Raw genomic sequence first — 18,117 nt, 5'->3', positions numbered from 1 at the left:
GAAGTACAATACTTTTTATTCTTTGCAAATAAACTCTAAGCAATTCATTAGAGTTAATTGTTTTAGAAAATCGTTTTGGTGAGGATTAGACCTTTAAGCCATTTTGGGATTTCTGGGCATGCTGAGAATTAATATGAAAACTTTCTAATCTTCTACTTAGTGGCTCCTATACCACATAATAGTATCACTGGGCAACTGTGCCTGTAACAATCCAGTCACCACTACTCAAAGTTGGAATTATGTTGAAGATATGTCTACTTAATATATATCTAAAAAGCCAATTGCAAGACATTTTGAAGTACAGCATAATGAGTTCTGATCTTTACTTTGTCAAGCTAAGTCCATCTCTTTATTTTTACTTTCATTTTTCATCTAAGGGACAAATTTTAGTCCTAGATCCTCATCAGAACAGTGAGTGGAAAAAGAGAAGAACACTGTTTTCTTTTAAAATATATTTCCCTTCATTTATTTGGGGTCATAGTCAAACAAAATTATACAGTTGAATTTAAGTCATCTACTAGGGAAAACTCTAAATTTTGTTTCTATTTATTAGCATTTTTTTATATTTCCTAAGAGTAATTACCATTGGCTTAGAAGTAAAGATGAGTATTTCAAGAATGTTAAAGTTGTGAACCAACATAATGTTCCTTCTGTAACCAAGACCTGATAGTCTTATCAGTACAATTTTTTTTTAAAGCTATTCATTCTGTTTGGGAATGGGCAGCTTTATTATTTCACTCTGTAACCTTTCAGATAAACATTTGCTGGGTGTTCTGGGATTGGCTTGACCAATGGTAAATTCCTTTGTGATAACTTTGTAGCATTGCTCTAGCAGCTACATTGTAATTTTAAATTGCTTTACAATAGTTGTTATTGGATGTGCTCCCTAAAGTTCTGTCTGTAGTTTGAGAAACATTTAGAAGGAAACAATATTTTTCTCAATAAAATTTGTACTTAAATTACAGGATTCCAGATAAGGTCAATGCTGAATCAGCTTGAAAGTTTTTACTTCTATGTAGATAGCTCCCAAATCATGGCCTCCCTGATTTCAGCAAAAGTTCCCCCTTCTCCAAGTAGCATTTTCTAGTCTTGCTTAATCTCACTGTTCTCTCTCTGAGACTATCACCAATTTATTCTGTCTCTATCTCATTTGTAAATAGTTGTTTGCATGTTGTCTCCCCTCATAAGAATAGGAACTGCCTTTTGCCTTTCTTTATGTTCCTACCACTTATCATAGTGCCTTGTTCCCAGCAGGTCCTTAATAAATGCTTGTTGACTAAATTGACTGTATCCCTCCTCCCAACCTTTTCCCAGAGGTCTAGCTGTGATGTGAGAGAGGGGTTTGGATGACTTGCTATAAGTTGGAAACTGTAAAAACCCTGATAAAGAGAATTCAGCATTTCATATTCATTTTGTGTTTCTCTTTTACTACATCCAGGGTAACCCTGCTCCTTGGGTATCTAATATTGTGCAAGTAAGACGTAGCCCTGGCAGTGACTGAGGGGACACACTAGAGGCCTGTGGGAAAAGATGTAAGTACCTGCCAACCTCCCCTGTAGCAGCTGATTGAGGTGTCCAGTGGCAAATTCATCTAGTTGTTAGCTTGGAGTTAAGAACGTTACTAAGACCTGAAACAGAACACTATCACTAGGTCTGGCAGATAGGACCTATATAATGGTGATTCAATTTTGAAAGTGTGATGGTGAAAAGTGATTCCCTATGTTATTTGAATACACCTAAGAAAAACCTAACCAGAAAACTGGTGGAGGGAAGTTAAGATTTCATACTTTAGCAGCAATGTGTTAAAGCCAACATTGTTTCATTTCTCCTATAATAAAGAGCTTTTCTGATTTTTTTCCAACTTTAAACTTCATACTTGAGGTTTAAACTGGGCTGAGGGCACTATGAAAGTGGATTGATTATTGATTTGGCATAGAGTTCAAATCTCAGCTCTATCACTGAATATGTGATGTGTGATCTTAGTAAGACAATTTACTTCTCTGGGTCTCCGTTTTATCTTTTATTAGTTTTATTGATATGTTTTTATTTTTACATCACAATTACAGATTGCTCCCTTTTTGTGAGGAACCAATAGTAACAAAGTAAATCAGTTAAATCAAACCTAATACGTAAAACTCATCAGAAAATGAACACAACCCCATATGTAGCAACTTCTTCTCCACCCATAAATTTAAAAAAATAACAAATCTATTTTTTCTTTCTTCAACTCCACCGAAAAACAAAAAAGGATCAAATTTATTGTAATAAATGTGCATAGTGAAGTAAAAACTTCTCTCTGGCTAAATGCACACATATATATCTGTCCTATTCTGTACCCTAAATCTATTCCTTTTCTATAACATCATATTTCATCGTGTCCTCTAGAATCAAGAAAGATTCTTGTATTGATCAGAGTTCCTAGGTTGTTTGTCTTTTTGCTGTTGTTGCATAAGTTGTTTTAATTCTTCTTCAGGTCTCTGGATTAGTTCATATAAGTTGTTCCATATGTTCCATATCCCTTCAACATCATCTATCTCCTTGTTTCTTAAAGCAAAATATTATTCTATTACATTTATATTCCACAAGGTATTCAGTCACTTGTTAGCTGTAGATTTTATAAAATGAGGGTGTTAGATGATTTCCAAGTTCCTCTTTCCCTCTAATTTTAGGGTCTAATGTTCTATTAAAAAGAAGGCTGAGAGTTTCAGGATACAGATTTAGCCCACTGGTACCTGTGAATGGAAGGGAGCATATGCCATCTTGTGTTGTATATATGCATTGCAATCTTAAAAATTATTTCAATGCTCTTTCCCTTTGGGAGGCACATGAAGCACTTGAATGCCCTTGTTTGGCAACGTATGTAATATGTCTGACCTTAAATCACTGAGCTTTTTGCTTCTTAGCACAACCATATGAGTAGAAGGGCAATTAAATGGCACCATAGTGTACATAGCACTGCTCCTGGAGTCAGGGAAAACTCATCTTCTTGAGTTCAAATCTAGCTTCAGACACTTACTAGTGAGGGAAGCCACTTAACCCTGCTTGCCTCAGTTTTCTCATCTGTAAGATGAGCTGGAGAAGGAAATCACAAACCATTCCAGTATCTCTGCCAAGAAAACCTCAAATAGGGTCATGAGGAGACATTCAGAACTGGACAACAAGGCAGAGAGAGGAGCACAGTTACTCCTTCCAGTGTTGTTGGTTGTGTCCAACTCTTCATGCAACTGTGTATTTTATTAGCAAAGATACTAAAGCGCTTTTTGCCATTTCCTTCTCCAGTGAATTAAAACAATTAAGGTTAAGTGACTTGCCCAGTATATAAGACACAGTATATAAGGCTGTATTTGAACACTGGTGTCCTAACTCCAGATCTTAACATTCTATCCAATGAACTGCCCCAGACATATATATATTTAAATATACATACATGTAGAAAGTGTTCCAAGTTTTAGTGCAGCATTAAGTTACTAAATATACACTGTAATATATGCATACACACACACACACACACACACACACACACACACACATATATATATATATATATACACAAATGTGTACACATATAAAACCTTAAGGTTTTGTAGTTTCACTAAGTCCTTTCATAGTCTGCCATTCAATCCTCACAACTTTGTGAAATAGAGTATGCATTAATATATTAAAATGGGACATCATTGGCTCCATTTTAAAGACAAGGAAACTAAGGATCAAAGAAATTAAATAATTTCTGCAAAGTTATATAACTAGTAAGTGGCAAAACTAAAATTCAGATCCATATCTTCTGAGGTTTTAGAGCCCTGTATATGTGAAAGATATAGCCCATAATTATTTTTAATTGCTTGCTCCTAGGTTCTTACAAAGACACTTAGTAATAGGGATTTTTCTTTCAATAGTATTTTATTTTTCCAAATACATGTAAAGATAGTTTTCAAGATTCATTTTTTGAAAAATTTGTGTTCAAAAATGTTCTCCCCCCCTTTTATTTCCTCCCTCCCTAAGACAACAATCTCATATAGGTTAAAAATGTGCAATTCTTTTAAACATATTTCCATATTTGTAATGTTGTACAAGAAAAATCAGATCAAAGGGGGGAAAAACAAGCAAGCAAACAAACAACAACAGCAAAAGGTAAAAATACCATACTTCCATCCACATTCAGTCTCCATTGTTCTCTTTCTGGATACTGATAGCACTTTCCATCACAAGTCTATTAGAATTGCCTTGAATCACTGCATTGTTGACCACCACAGTTGATTATCACATAATCTTGTTGTTGCTATGTACAATGTTCTCTTGCTTCTGCTCACTTCACTCAGCATCAGTTCATGTAGGTCTTTCCAGGTTTTTCTGAAATCAGCCTGCTCATCATTTTTTATTGAACAATAATATTCCAAGTAATAGGGGTATTGAATAATATCTTTGTTACTTATGAAAATGAATGAAATGAAATTAAAAAGCCCTCCAGCATAAACTCAAGGAAAGAACATTATTGATGAAATAGAATTTCTTTTAAATTCATCTGAAAAAACATGACCTCCCTCAGAGAATCCTATGGAATAAAATTAATATAATTTTTACTAGCTCACTATCTAATTTCTTCATCAATCCTGACTTTGGGCCACCAGCTTCTATCATCTATCTAAACCATTCCCAACTCCTTTAATAGATAATTAAATCTATTTTACATATTCACCAAAAGAAACTTTCTAACTTGGTATTTCTTTTGTGTGAAATTTTTCTCAGTGTCACCACTTGAAACTAAGTAAAGAATTATGCTGGATTTCCTTAGTTGGAATTTCTCCATCTGAGGCATCAAGGCAAGGTAAGTGGCTCAATGAATAGAGTACTGGGCCTAGATCCAGGAAGACTTATGTTTAAATCCAGTCTCAGACACTTACTAGCTGTGTGACCCTGGGTTTAATGTTTGCCTTAATGCCCTGAAGATTTCAGGAAATGGTAAACCACTCTAGTAATTTGCCAAGAAAACCTCAAAGATAATATTGGTGTACCATGATCCACAGGGTCACAAAGAGTCAAACACAAAAACAATTTACCTATTAAAGTAATCAACAGAGGAAAGGATTGGTTCCTTGTGTTGTTTCTTGGGTGACTTCTGATCATTCTGATAAGAAATCTATATTTTCACTGGTTTACTTCCCAGACAGAACACTATTGCCTAAGTTAACTTATATAATTATAAGATATTTAATTATAATTATTTTTCTTCCTGAGGCAATTGGGATTAAGTGACTTGCCCAGGGTCACACAGCTAGGAAGTATTAAGTGTTTGAGGTCACATTTGAACTCGGGTCCTCCTGAATTCAGGGCTGGTGCACCAACTAGCTGCACCTATTATGATTAAATATTAATTAATTATTCAAACTCAGATCTTACTCTTTCCTGAATTAGTCTGGTGAAGCTCTTGGCTTTGCTCAGTCTTTCCTAGCTAATTAATTATTTAGCTTTCTTTTATTCTCTTTATACTTAGAATACTCAATGTGAGCAAAAAAAGTTATGTTATCAATCAATTGATAAATATTTATTAAGTATCAGATTAATAGTAATGTGTCAGACACATATAGTAATATGTCAGGAATTCATTAGGAGTTAGCGGTAAAAGCATGAAAAATGAAATAATTTCTGTTTCCAAGGAGCCAATATAGTAAATATCACCAAAATACATTCCACTCAGCATAGTTTTCTTCTTAACACACAGAAGATTCTCCTACTTAAGATGGACCTGCGAAAGATGATGACATTGTTAGGAAAATGGTGCTATTTTAATGCACTTGGTCCTTTCTTGGTCTAAGTTCTCATTCAAGGATTCTGTTCCCTTCTCATGCCCTTCAGGAACTACAATTCTCCCTTCTACATCACAACTCTCCTCGTGGTGACTTTGTTATATTGCAGTTTGGCATAAGAAATTAAATGGGAATTTGGGGAGAATTTTGTGGAAAATACAGAAAACATGAAAAGGCCAGAAGATACAGAAAAATCTAGACACTCAAAAATGCATAAAATGTAAAAACAATGTTGTATAATATTAATATATTTTGTCTTTTAATACCATAAATTGTACAATTTTTTAAGTTAAAATATTCAAAAATATGCAAAAATATTAAACAGACAATACAAAAAGGCCAGAAATGTAATAGCTTTAAAATCTTATTAACTCGTAAATATATAAACTATATGTACTTTTATGTAAAATGTTACCTGTAGAATATATATTTTACTATTTAACAACATGAATGAACAGTTACATAGTGAGTTTTTCCCCCTTAAAAATAAATTTGTAGTAAAAGAACTACAATTGTACACTCTGGTTTGAAAATACCATGCATGTTTACAGCAATCTCTCAAGTGACATCTTAATGATGATCATGCAGTAATCATTACATCTTGAGTTTTTTATATTTTGTGTCATTTAAATTTCACAGGGAGGAACAAAAAATTTTGCATGGATTTTTTAGATCATAGAGGCACCATACCCCTAACCTCCAGAATATAGAAAGGATAATTGTAATATTATGTCTTCTGAATCTTCTGTATAGAGTTTATTTACTTATTTACATGATGAAAATCATACTGTTCCCATCTCAAGTATATGATAAAAATGAGCTCACAATTTTTTTTTCTTTTCCTGAGGCTGGGGTTAAGTGACTTGCCCAGGGTCACACAGCTAGGAAGTGTTAAGTGTCTGAGCTCAAATTTGAACTCGGGTCCTACTGAATTCAGGGCTGGTGCTCTATCCACTGCACCATCTAGCTGCCCCCCTATGAGCTCACAATTTGATCTCCCAGGAAGCACATTCTTAGCATACAAGTTGCCATTTGCATCTTGAAGAGGGCAAGAAGGATTTAGAAGTGGAATGTCTCCATTACCTAATAGAATTAAAGAACTGGAAAGGACCTTGAGATATTCTTAAAGTTATATGATTTAGCCCTAGTTCAGATATATTCAATACTTAAACCATCCAGGACAGTCTTGTTTCACCTTAAAAATCTCATTGTTAACAAAATCTTGACCATTACAAAGTGATTAAGATCAAAGAATCAGAGATTTAAAGCTGGAAAACACTTTAGGGGCAAATCTAGTCCAAACCCCTCATCTTTTCACAATAGTGAAAACTAAGACAAATAGAAGTGTCTAAGTGAGTGTCTAAGGTAGGATTTAAACCCAAGTTTTCATAGCAATAATAGATATAATAATTTATCTAGTTTTAAGATTTGCAAAGCACTTTACACATTATCTCATTTGATCCTCACAATAAGTTAGTAAAATAGGTGCTATTTTTCTTTTTTAGTTTATACAAATACATTTATTTTTTACATATTTCCATATGAGTTATGTAGGGAGAAAAAAGTAGAAGAAAAGTGGGGGAAAAAAACATGAGAAAAAATACAGAAGAAAAAAAGATGAAAAACAGCATTCTTTGATCGGCATTCAGCTTTCATAATTCTTTCTCTGGATGCAGATGGAATTTCCCATCCAAAATTTATTGGAATTACCTTCTATTATTGTATTGCTGAGAAGAGTCAAGTTGTTCATAGTTCATAGTTCATAGAACAAGAAGTCATAGTTGTTCAGCAAGATTGTGTTGCTATGTACAATGCTTTCCTGGTTCTATTCACTTCACTCAGTGAAATCTTTCCAGGATTTCCTGAAATCAGCTTGTTCACCATTTATCATGGAACAGCAAGATTCCATTACTTTATATGCTATAACTTTTTCAGCCATTCCCCAATTGTTAGGCATCCACTCAGTTTCCAATTCTTTACCACCACAAAAAAGAGCGGCTACAAACATATTTGCACATGTAGGTCCTTTCCCCTCTTTTATGATTTCTTTGGGATACAGGCTCAGTAGTGGCATTGCTGGATCAAAGGGTATAAACAGTTTTATAACCCTTTGGGCATAATTCCAAATAATTCTCTGGAATGGTTGGATCATTTTACAATTCCATTGGATAATGCATTAATGTCTCAGTTTTTCCTACATCCCTTCTAACATTTATCATTATTTTTTCCTATCATCTTAGTCAATTTGAGAAGTGTTACAGTAAATGTGGATGACATCCTAGATTTATCATGGTAGTTAATTTAGACATGATTATAAAGAATTCTTTTTTTCTGTTTTCATAATTTCTTCACAGGATACAACCCCTGAACTTAATGGAGTACAGACCCACCCTGGATGACAAAAGCACCCACCTTTTCATGATCATCATCACTCTGTGAGAATAGGAAGCAAGGAATTGAGAATGCTATCTCTAACTCTGTTATTATGGAAAGAAGCATCAATATGAGGAAAGAAATAACCAATCCTGTTACTGTATCACTTACTTGTAAACTGGGATTGGATTAGAAAAATAAATCTGGCCAAGTGCCTGTTCCTTTAATGGGGGAGGGGGAGGTATAGATAAGTATTAATGAAGATGTTATAGACTGATTTAAGTGAGAAATTTGTGTCTCATTCAAGCAAATTTTTACTAATGATCATAATGGAAGGCAATATGAATAATTTGAATCCACAGACCATAGATAGCATCATAGAGCTAGAGTTGGAAGAGACCACAGAAACCTTGTAGTACAACATCTTCATTTTACAAATGAGGAAACTAAAACCCAGAGAGATCAAGTAATTTGCCAAAGTTCATAAAATAGTAAATAATCCTGAAAGCTCTTTTAACCAACAGTTTAAACTTCCTTTTTAACCAAACTTTGAACCAAGTTATTGAAAAGAAGCAAAATGGAATGATTTGAATTTTGTCTTTTTAATTTTCCCCATAGCTAAATAGTGGTGCTAATGAGCAGTTAAAAAATGCAAAAATGATAAAAAGCAAAGGAGGGGAAAATCCAATTGTTGGACTATCATTTCTAGGATGAACAAAAGTTAGTTTATGTGCCTGTTCATTTCCAAGATCTCTCCCTTTTCAGATATGTGTTTTTGTCTCTTGTCTATCTCAACCAATATCCCATCAAACTAATTTGCTTTTAAAAACACTTATGTATTTCTTATGTCATTCTGAAATTCCATATAGGGTATCCCCAAAGTTTTTAGTAAACTTAAAACTTTATTAAAACTTTGGCGACCCCTATATTTTATTAGGATTATATGATGCAGTGATTTTTAGTTCTATATTCTTGAATATAAGATCACTTAAAGCAAAATACATGTATTTAAGTATCCAAATTAACAGGGTCTTTAGAATTATTGAAAAAAAATCTGATTGCCCTAAACTTAGATTCTTTTACATTCCATATTTCTTAAAAACACAATAAATCTTTAAAAAAAGCAATGGTGGAAAGGTTTTACTTTCCCAAAACATAAGAAATACAAAGGCTTAACATAGAGGAGGTTGGAAAAATTATTTCTGTAATTTAAAAACCAACACCCAAAACTTTAAAGATTAATGAAATCAATTGTGTTCTCAGTCAATGAAATGTTTTCCTATTAACTCTGAAGAAAATCATCTGTGGATCATCTAAACCTAACTATATGATAAGGGGGAGAAAGGGAGAGATGTTTGCTAAGACACAAATAAAATGGATTTTTGAGTATATTCATTTTGGGAAAAAAGTGTATCAGATGGCATGTTAAACTATGCTTTCTGATTTAAGTCCATCATTGTGTTGAATTATCCTGTCTTTTGTGTAAGATGAAACTGCTACCTCACAACTGTTAAGGTTTAAGCTTTGAATTGCTTTTCCAAAAGGGCAGATTCATTTAAATGGACCCACAAATGGTTTCACAAAGTTGCTCTTGTAGAATCACAAGTTTGAATCTATATGTGTAAGGATTTAACAACTGGCTGCAATTGTCTGTGGCCAAGTAATCCAGCCACATGAGAAATGAATACATAATATAACGAACACATAATGCTGTCCTTGAAAATGGTATTATACTTCAAAGCCCAATCAACTTCATAAAATCTGACCCTTAAAATCTCAGTTCACAGAATCCTTTCTGCCTCAAAAATGATTGAACTTCTATGAAGTATTCATTTGGTACATACTCATTTTTCTGTCTTATATTGTAGCAGCAATATGACTGGATAGTGGGCAGAGTAAATCCTCCTCTTACCCTCACTATCTGTGTGACCATAGGCAATTCAGTAAGTCAACAAATTTCTATTGAACACTTACTCTGTTCCAGGTACTATATCAAACAACAAGTATATAAAAAATTGTGTGGAGGGAGAATAGCCCCCCAATCTCAATATTCTAATTGGGAGGGAAAAAAAAGCATTGATGAATTTTCTGGGGGTTATACTTTTAAAGTCTGCATTTATTTACATCTCAGAAATAGGCAAACATTCCAAATCAGTACTTGTTTTATTGTTTTGTTAATTTTCTAAACTTAAAGTGATGAATAAAATGTTAATTTATTTTTGTGGTTGTTAAGTTGTTTTAGTAGAGTCTGACTCTTTATGACCCTATTTGTGGTTTGCTATTTCTTCCTCCACTCATTTGATAAGTGAGGAAACTGAGGTAGAGTTAAGTGACTTGACGAGGCTCACACCGTAAATGTCTGGGGCCATTTGAATCTTCCTACTTTCAGGCTGAGCAATCCTATCCATTGCACTACCTAACAGCTTGATATAAAAAATGCAAGCTACATTTTAAAGTGTGAAATGTTTTTTTTTTTTTCCCAGAGCTCTGGTTATTAAACATTTATTAGCACACTCCTGGATAATTGATATGTAATTAATTAGATACATAGAAGACATGTACAGAGTAGATGAAAGTAAGATGTATTAATTTAAAACCCTTTTCATAATTTGATTGATTAAAAAGGGGAGAAAAAGCATTTTTGCAAAAAGGAAAATTTTTATAGATTGTCAAATTATATTGCCCCTTTTATGGATTATATGTTTTGCTGTCTAGTGTTAATGAGGTCCTGGGTAACTAGGTGGGATTGACAGAAGTAAGATTATAATCATTATAATAGGGAAGAGCACTGATGGGGATCAGCTCAACCTTACAGTCACACCCCTTGTGAAGGTCTTGGGAAACCCCACCTAACTGTATCCAATCAGAAGGCCAAGTTATGATGTCATGCCCCCCAAGGTCAAATTTTCCCTATAATATATCCCCTATTGGGATTAGTCCACCATAGCACCCTGCTCCTCTGTCACCCCATGACTCAGCATGTCTTTCTCCTTGTTATAGCTAACTGTTTTAGGATGCTTAACTCTTCTAAGGATTTAGTCTACCATTTCATGGCACACTCCCACCTCATGGTAATGGCACATTCCCACCTCACTCCCTTTCTCCTGGTTAATTGTGAGTTCCACTAGAGAACTTGTCCTTTTCATTATTAATTGTTAAAATCCTTTCCTTGCTAACTATATGCTTTCCCAAATTTACTTCATATTTACCATTCCTTGTGCCCATTTTACCTCTTCATTTTGTCTGTAACCTCATCTCATAAATAAAAGTACCTTTTGGCAAGGAGAAAGTCGATGTGAATCCTTCACATGTGAATCGCTACCAAACTCCCTCACTTAGTGCCAAATATTATCATTTGGTGCTGGACTCCAAACTCATTAGTGTGAGTAGAAAAATAGTTTTAATATAATTCAACTATATTTTAAACAAAATTTTAGATGATTTTGGAAAGAAAATTATCTAAAGTAGATATGAGGACTTGGAACCCACTGTTAATTATGTGGAGTTAAATGAAGAGAACAGTGGAAGTTGTCTCAAGAGATGGAGACAGTGTTCTAAAGACTGAGTGAAGGTTGGCTGCCCCAGGGCCAGGGTTCTTTCTCCAGAGATCACATGGTTTTCAAGGAGTGGGATCTTTTCTTTGGGAGACTAAGTTGGGACCACCTTGACATTGAAACTTCCATATAAGGTAATTTAGTGATCCTAAAGAAGTGGTTGGGATGAAAGTTTTTCCTCATTTATGACTTAGAATGTGAATAAATAATCAGGCAAAGATCCAGCTTATAGGGAGTGTTAGCCCAGGCTCCTATATAATTTTTGTCTGTTACCTAGGCCTTTCCTTTCCTTGCCTAAATGCTGGTGGGAAGGGAGATGTCCTTTCTTGTGAGATTGAAATAAAATTCCTTTCTGCTTTTGCATTGAGAAATCTCTTTATTTGATTTATTTGAACCAGTGGTCTTTGTCCCACATAGAGTGATATTTCTCTTGTATGGCAACAATATGTTCTAAAGAAGCAAAATGAGATCTTTTAAAAACTAAGTGAATGTGACTAATGAAAACTTCTTTTAAAATATTTTATAAACATTTATTCTCTTCTTTCTCTCTGTCTCTCTCCATGTCTCTCTCTCTGTCTCTCTCCCACTGTTCCCCATTCCCCAACAAAACCCTTATGATAAACATGCATAGCATAGCCAGGCAAATTCCTGCGTTGGCCATGTTTAAAAATGTATGTGTGGTTCTGGATTTTAAACCCATTATCTCTCTTGCTGTAGTTTTTCCTTTGTTCTTGAAGACAACCATGATATCAGAGAGGTGATGTAAGTGACTTGAATTTAAGTGAGAGAAGGCTGTGCAGTTTTACTTTCTCCTCCAAAGCCATTTGGGTCCAGTGGCCAGATATAACTGAAAATGGTCCTGAATGTAGTAGGAGACCTTGGCCTTTTTAAGCTAATGGACCTTAATTTAACTAAGGCAACACCCAATAAGTGTTTAAAGTCTAGGTAAGAAATGAGGCAGAGAATGATCTCTTTTTACCTAGTTTTTTTTTTTAAAAATCAAACCTTCAGAATTTCTGGCCAAAACAGAAACAATTGCTATTAACATTCACTCTGCGTCAATCAGGGTCCAAACAATGGCCTAGTAGGGCTAGTCTGAAACCTATAGTTAGCCAATCTATGAGAGTCATAGTGATTTGGGCATAGTAAGGAAAGATAAGCTGCTCTCCTATAAGGGTCAGAGGACTCAGGTACAATGCAACAGGAAGTAAACAAACAGTAAAGCTTGAGACCCTCGGAAGTGGGCTTCGAACTCTGGTCGCATTGAGATCCGCATTATTAACGGGAGACATTTCCTTTTCTGTTTTGGCTGTGCACATGACCTCACAGACTTTATTTAAGCTGTAGGGACCAGGAAGTTGGTCCTTTTTTTTTTTTTTTTTTTTTTTTACCGGGAGCTCTGTTGGGAGTAGTAACTAAGAGTGTGCAGAAGAAGGTCAGAGGGTAGATGTTGTCAGATCCTGAATAAAGATCCTGAGCTTGCACACATGGCTGTTCTTGAGTGTTCTATTGTGTATCTAAACCATCATTCTTGTGAAATGATGGCCAGAGATCTCTCAAGACCTCAGAAGAAGGTAAGCTTGGTAAAATTGGCTTAAATACTGCAAAAGAAAGTGACCAGAAATTTCTGAGGACCTGGGAATTAGGAGAGACTGGCAATAGTGAATGCAGAGTTGGCATTCACACTCTCCATTTTCTTTCCTTCTTGTACCTAAAATAAATTCTAATGACCCTAATATAATTATGGAGAAAATGCCGAACAAGCAAATTCAATTATAATTCTTCAGCTTGAAAAAATTAACTAAAGTATGCAAGGTGAAATACTGAAAACAGCTGAGGATTTTTATTTCTCCTATTTTTATTGATGGCTTTTGTTTGGCCAAAATAGATGTTTTCAAACACATATCCTCTTTCTCCAGTGAATTATTCCTTGTAAAAAAGACTTAAAAAGAAAAAATAGAAAACTAACCAATAAATGACTATGCCCCAGAGCATATGCATTATCCCATATTATGGTTGCCCTTCTTTTAAAAAAAGGAATGGAGCTACATTGTTTCAACTCTTCTTTGGGGACAAGCTTGGTCATATTTATACAGAATTCAGTTTTAAGGTTGTCCTTTCCTCAAACACTGTTGAAGTAACTGTGTATATTATTTTCTTGATTCTGCATACTTTTTCTGTATCATTTCATTCAGTTTTTCCCATGACAGTATGAATTATCATATTTCTCTTTCTTATGTTGCAGTAACATATCATTACATTCATATGTCACAATTTCTTTGGTCATTCCCCAAGTGATGGGCATTTTCTTGGTTCCCAGAAATACCAAAAAAGAACATTCTTAATATTTTGGTGCATAGGGACCTTTTTGTCTTTAACCTCTTTCAAGTTTATGCCTACTAGTAGGATCTCTGGACCAAAGGTTATGGACATTTTTAATCATTACTTCTGCATAGTTCTAAACAGCTTTCCAGAATATGAAAACAAATAATTCACAGCTTCATCTACAATGTGCCAGTCTTTCTGTTGTCATAAGGTAAAGTTTTTGAAGTCTTTTATTTGCATTTCTCTTCTTATTAGTGATTTGGAACAATTTTTCATATTATTGCTAATAATTTATAATCCTTTTGAAAATATCCACTGAGGAATGACATTTATTTATTTGTCCATTTTCCAAGTGTTATGTGTGTGTTTGGATATGTGTGTGCGTATGCACATATATAATTCTTATTAGAGACATCTGATGCAATCAAGGTTTTCCATTCTTATACTACTTGTAAAGATTTTTCATTTTCTTGTTATTGAAATTATGTCTTATTTGTCATCATCTTTAGCTTTTGTTTAATCAAAAAACTAAAATTTTCCCTCAACCATAGGTATGAATAGTAACTTATCTGATAGTCTTCTTTTTTTTTTTTTCTGAGGCTGGGGTTAAGTGACTTGCCCAGGGTCACACAGCCAGGAAGTGTCAAGTGTCTGAGACCAGATTTGAACTTGGGTCCTCCTGAATTCAGGGCTGGTGCTCTATCCACTGCGCCACCTAGCTGCCCCTATCTGATAGTCTTCTAATTTTTAATGATGTATTTCAGGTCACATTCATTTTGAATCCATAGTAGTACATGGTAAAAGGGACTAGTCAAATCCTAATTTCTGTCAAATTACTTTCCAGTTTTCCCAGCAATTCTTTTCAAACACAGAATTCTTTTCCAAGTAATGTATGCTCTCAGGTCTAGAAACAAATATTGGGTTAATAAGTTTGATCATTTCTGATTTTTCTTACCTAATAAATATTTCACAGCAGACTTTTCTTTTACCACTATCAAATAGTTTTTAATGATTATTGATTCAAAATAATGTATATTCCCCTTTAATCTTACTTTTTCCAATTTTCTATTGAAATTCTATCAGTGGTCCTCAAACTTTTTAAATAGGGGGGCCAGTTCACTGTCCCTCAAACTGTTGGAGGGTAGGACTGTAGTAAAAACAAAAACTAGAACTGTCTCCGCCCCTTCAGCCCATTTGCCATAATGACCGTAATATGAAAACCCCTGTAAGACCTTTTGCTATTCCACATCAATTTTGTTATTTTATCTAATTCTATATGAAGTATTATCTTGACATAGCACCAAATCTATAAATTTTAGGTAGTATTTTTTAAATCACACTGATATGACTAAACTATAAGTAACATCCTTTAAATTATTTAAATATTTAAAGAGTGTTTTGTAACTGCATTTATACAAATAACTAGACTATCTACCCAGCTGTATTAGCATCTCAAACCACTTACCTGAGCATTTGGACATCTATTCAATCTCTACACTGGCTCATTCACCCCAACCAGACCTTTGTATGGCAAGTCTAGGTTCCCAGAGAAAGACCATTATCACCAGTTTATACTTAAATTCTCTCAAAGTCTTAGAGGTAACCTTTGAGAAAGAGTATGTTCCCCCTACTAAGCACTCCAGCTCTTAAACCTCTAAAGATATCTATTTTCAAATGTTAGATCCTCAAAATAATGACGAATTTAGAGCTTAAATACAACCATTTGCTTAACAATGAGGCAAAATAATTATTATTAGTTATTCATTTAATTTTAATGAATTTTAATGAATTAACTAATTTAGTAATTGATAATTATTATTCTTTAAATATAAAGAAAGCGCATGATAAATGTAGAAACATGTTTAGAAGAATTGAATATGTTTAACATATATTGGATTACTTGCTGTCTAAGGGAGGGACTGTGGGAAAGGGAGGCAGAAAAATTTGGAACAAAAGGTTTTACAAAGGAGAATGTTGAAAACTATCTTTGCAAGTATTTTGAAAGAAGCTATTATTTTTTAAAAAGTGCATTTATAATAATAATTCTCATAATCTACATATAAATGATATATACTATACTTCCCATCAATTTGCTCAATGAGGAATTGGCAAAGAAGCACACAAGGGAGAAAAACCCATTTGCTCAATGTAGCTCCCAATTTTGAATTGTAGACTCCAAAAAATACCTGTACCACAGGAAACTGTTGGACTTGCCTGTCCAGCTTACCAGTGTCATCTAGTGGCTACAGAAGAAATATAATAAACTTGGAAGAGACAGTTTTATACTATGATGAACTACATTGTTCATTTTGTACTATGTACGGAGTACTATTTTGTACTATGTACGGAGTACTATTTTGTACTCCATGACTGACTATGTATGTTGAAAACCCACAATTCATCTGTGACATTGCCATTATTTGTTTCAATTTTACCTCCATACATGAAGATATTTTCCTGATATAAAGCAAGCGAGTGTCCATATCTCTGAAAAGGTCCTCTTGATATTGGTGCCACATTCCATATGCTGCTTTCTAAATTGTAATTTAAGACCATTTGAAAAAGGCTTTATAGAGTGGAAAGCCAGAAAATTTCCAATTTTTTCTAAATTAGCACTTCTCAGAGTGATTCCATTCTTTTATTTATTTTTTAATATTGGGCATTTCCAAAATAACTGATATCCATATTAGAGTTCATGTAAAAATTACGCTAACGATTTAAATGATCATTATTCATAATTATCTTCTCTACTATACTTATTAATAAACATTAAAAACTAAAGAGTTAAAACATTTCTATTCTATATGAAAAGGACCTATATTCTATATTCAAAGTAACAATGCATTTCATGGCTTGTATGCATTTTGATAGATTGACTCTCAGCTATTTTATGAGTGTTGTAGATATCTTGAAAAGATTTGCATTATTTTATCCTACACTGTCAACTAGAAATTGTTTATTTGGGTTGACTTTGTATTCTGCTATTTAATGCTATTATCTCAGTTTCTTTACTGATTTTCTAAGGCGATTTCTGAGGTTTTTAAAATAAATTAATAATGTACAAATAAAATTGTTTTGTCACTGGAATTTCTAGATTGTATCAAATAATAAAGGGAAAAGGTCTCATCCTTGCCTTTCTCCTATAATTATTAAAACATTTCTAATGTTTTTACATTGCAAACAATGATACATTAAATATAAAATCATATTTTTAAAAAGGCTCCTATGAATACATGCTTTATGGGGTTTGTTTTTTAAGAAAAATAAACAAGTATTATAGGTTTGTCAAAGGTTTTTCTGCTGCTATTGATATAATTAAGTAGTATAAGTGGGGTTGAGTTTTTTATGATTTTTTTTTCCAAATAAAAAAATCTTCCTTGCATCCATAGTGTAATACAACTTAAGTATAGCAAATAATTTTGGGGATATATTTTTGTCATCTTTTTAGTAAAGTCTCATTTGTAATTTTTGAATCATTCATTAGGGACATCGTTCTTTTACAATAGTTTAAAATGAACAGCTAGGTGCACACTAGATAGAGCACTGATCTTAGAATCAGGAAGATTCATCTCACGAGTTCAAATTTGGCCTTAGAAACATTTATTAGCTGTGTGACCCTGAGCAAGTCACCATTGTTTGCCTCAATTTTTCATCTGTAAAAGGAGATAGAGTGGAGCTAGCAAACTACCAGAAAATCCCAAATGGGATCACGAACAGTCAAACACAATTGAACAATGGTTGTTTTATCCTTCTTTGGTTTTCTGTCCAATAAAATTTGGTAAAATATTTTCTTTTTCAATTTCTGAGAATAATTTATATAGCACAGCTATTAAATTTTCTTTTAAAATTATAGAATTTTCCTAGTTGTATGACCCTGGGCAAGTCACTTAACCCCAATTGACTCAGCAAATATATATTCCCCCCACCCCTTGGTAATTCATCTGGGTTTTTTTCCCCTATTATGGAGTTTGAGATCTTTATTGCCTGCTCTATTAAAAAAATTTTTTTAGATAAATTTCTTAAAACTTCAAAATTAAAAACCATATAACTATATATAAGTACAC

This window comes from Sminthopsis crassicaudata, chromosome 3 (assembly GCF_048593235.1).
Source record: "Sminthopsis crassicaudata isolate SCR6 chromosome 3, ASM4859323v1, whole genome shotgun sequence".
In the NCBI taxonomy this organism is placed as follows: Eukaryota; Metazoa; Chordata; class Mammalia; order Dasyuromorphia; family Dasyuridae; genus Sminthopsis; species Sminthopsis crassicaudata.
This window is presented reverse-complemented; position numbering follows the sequence as displayed.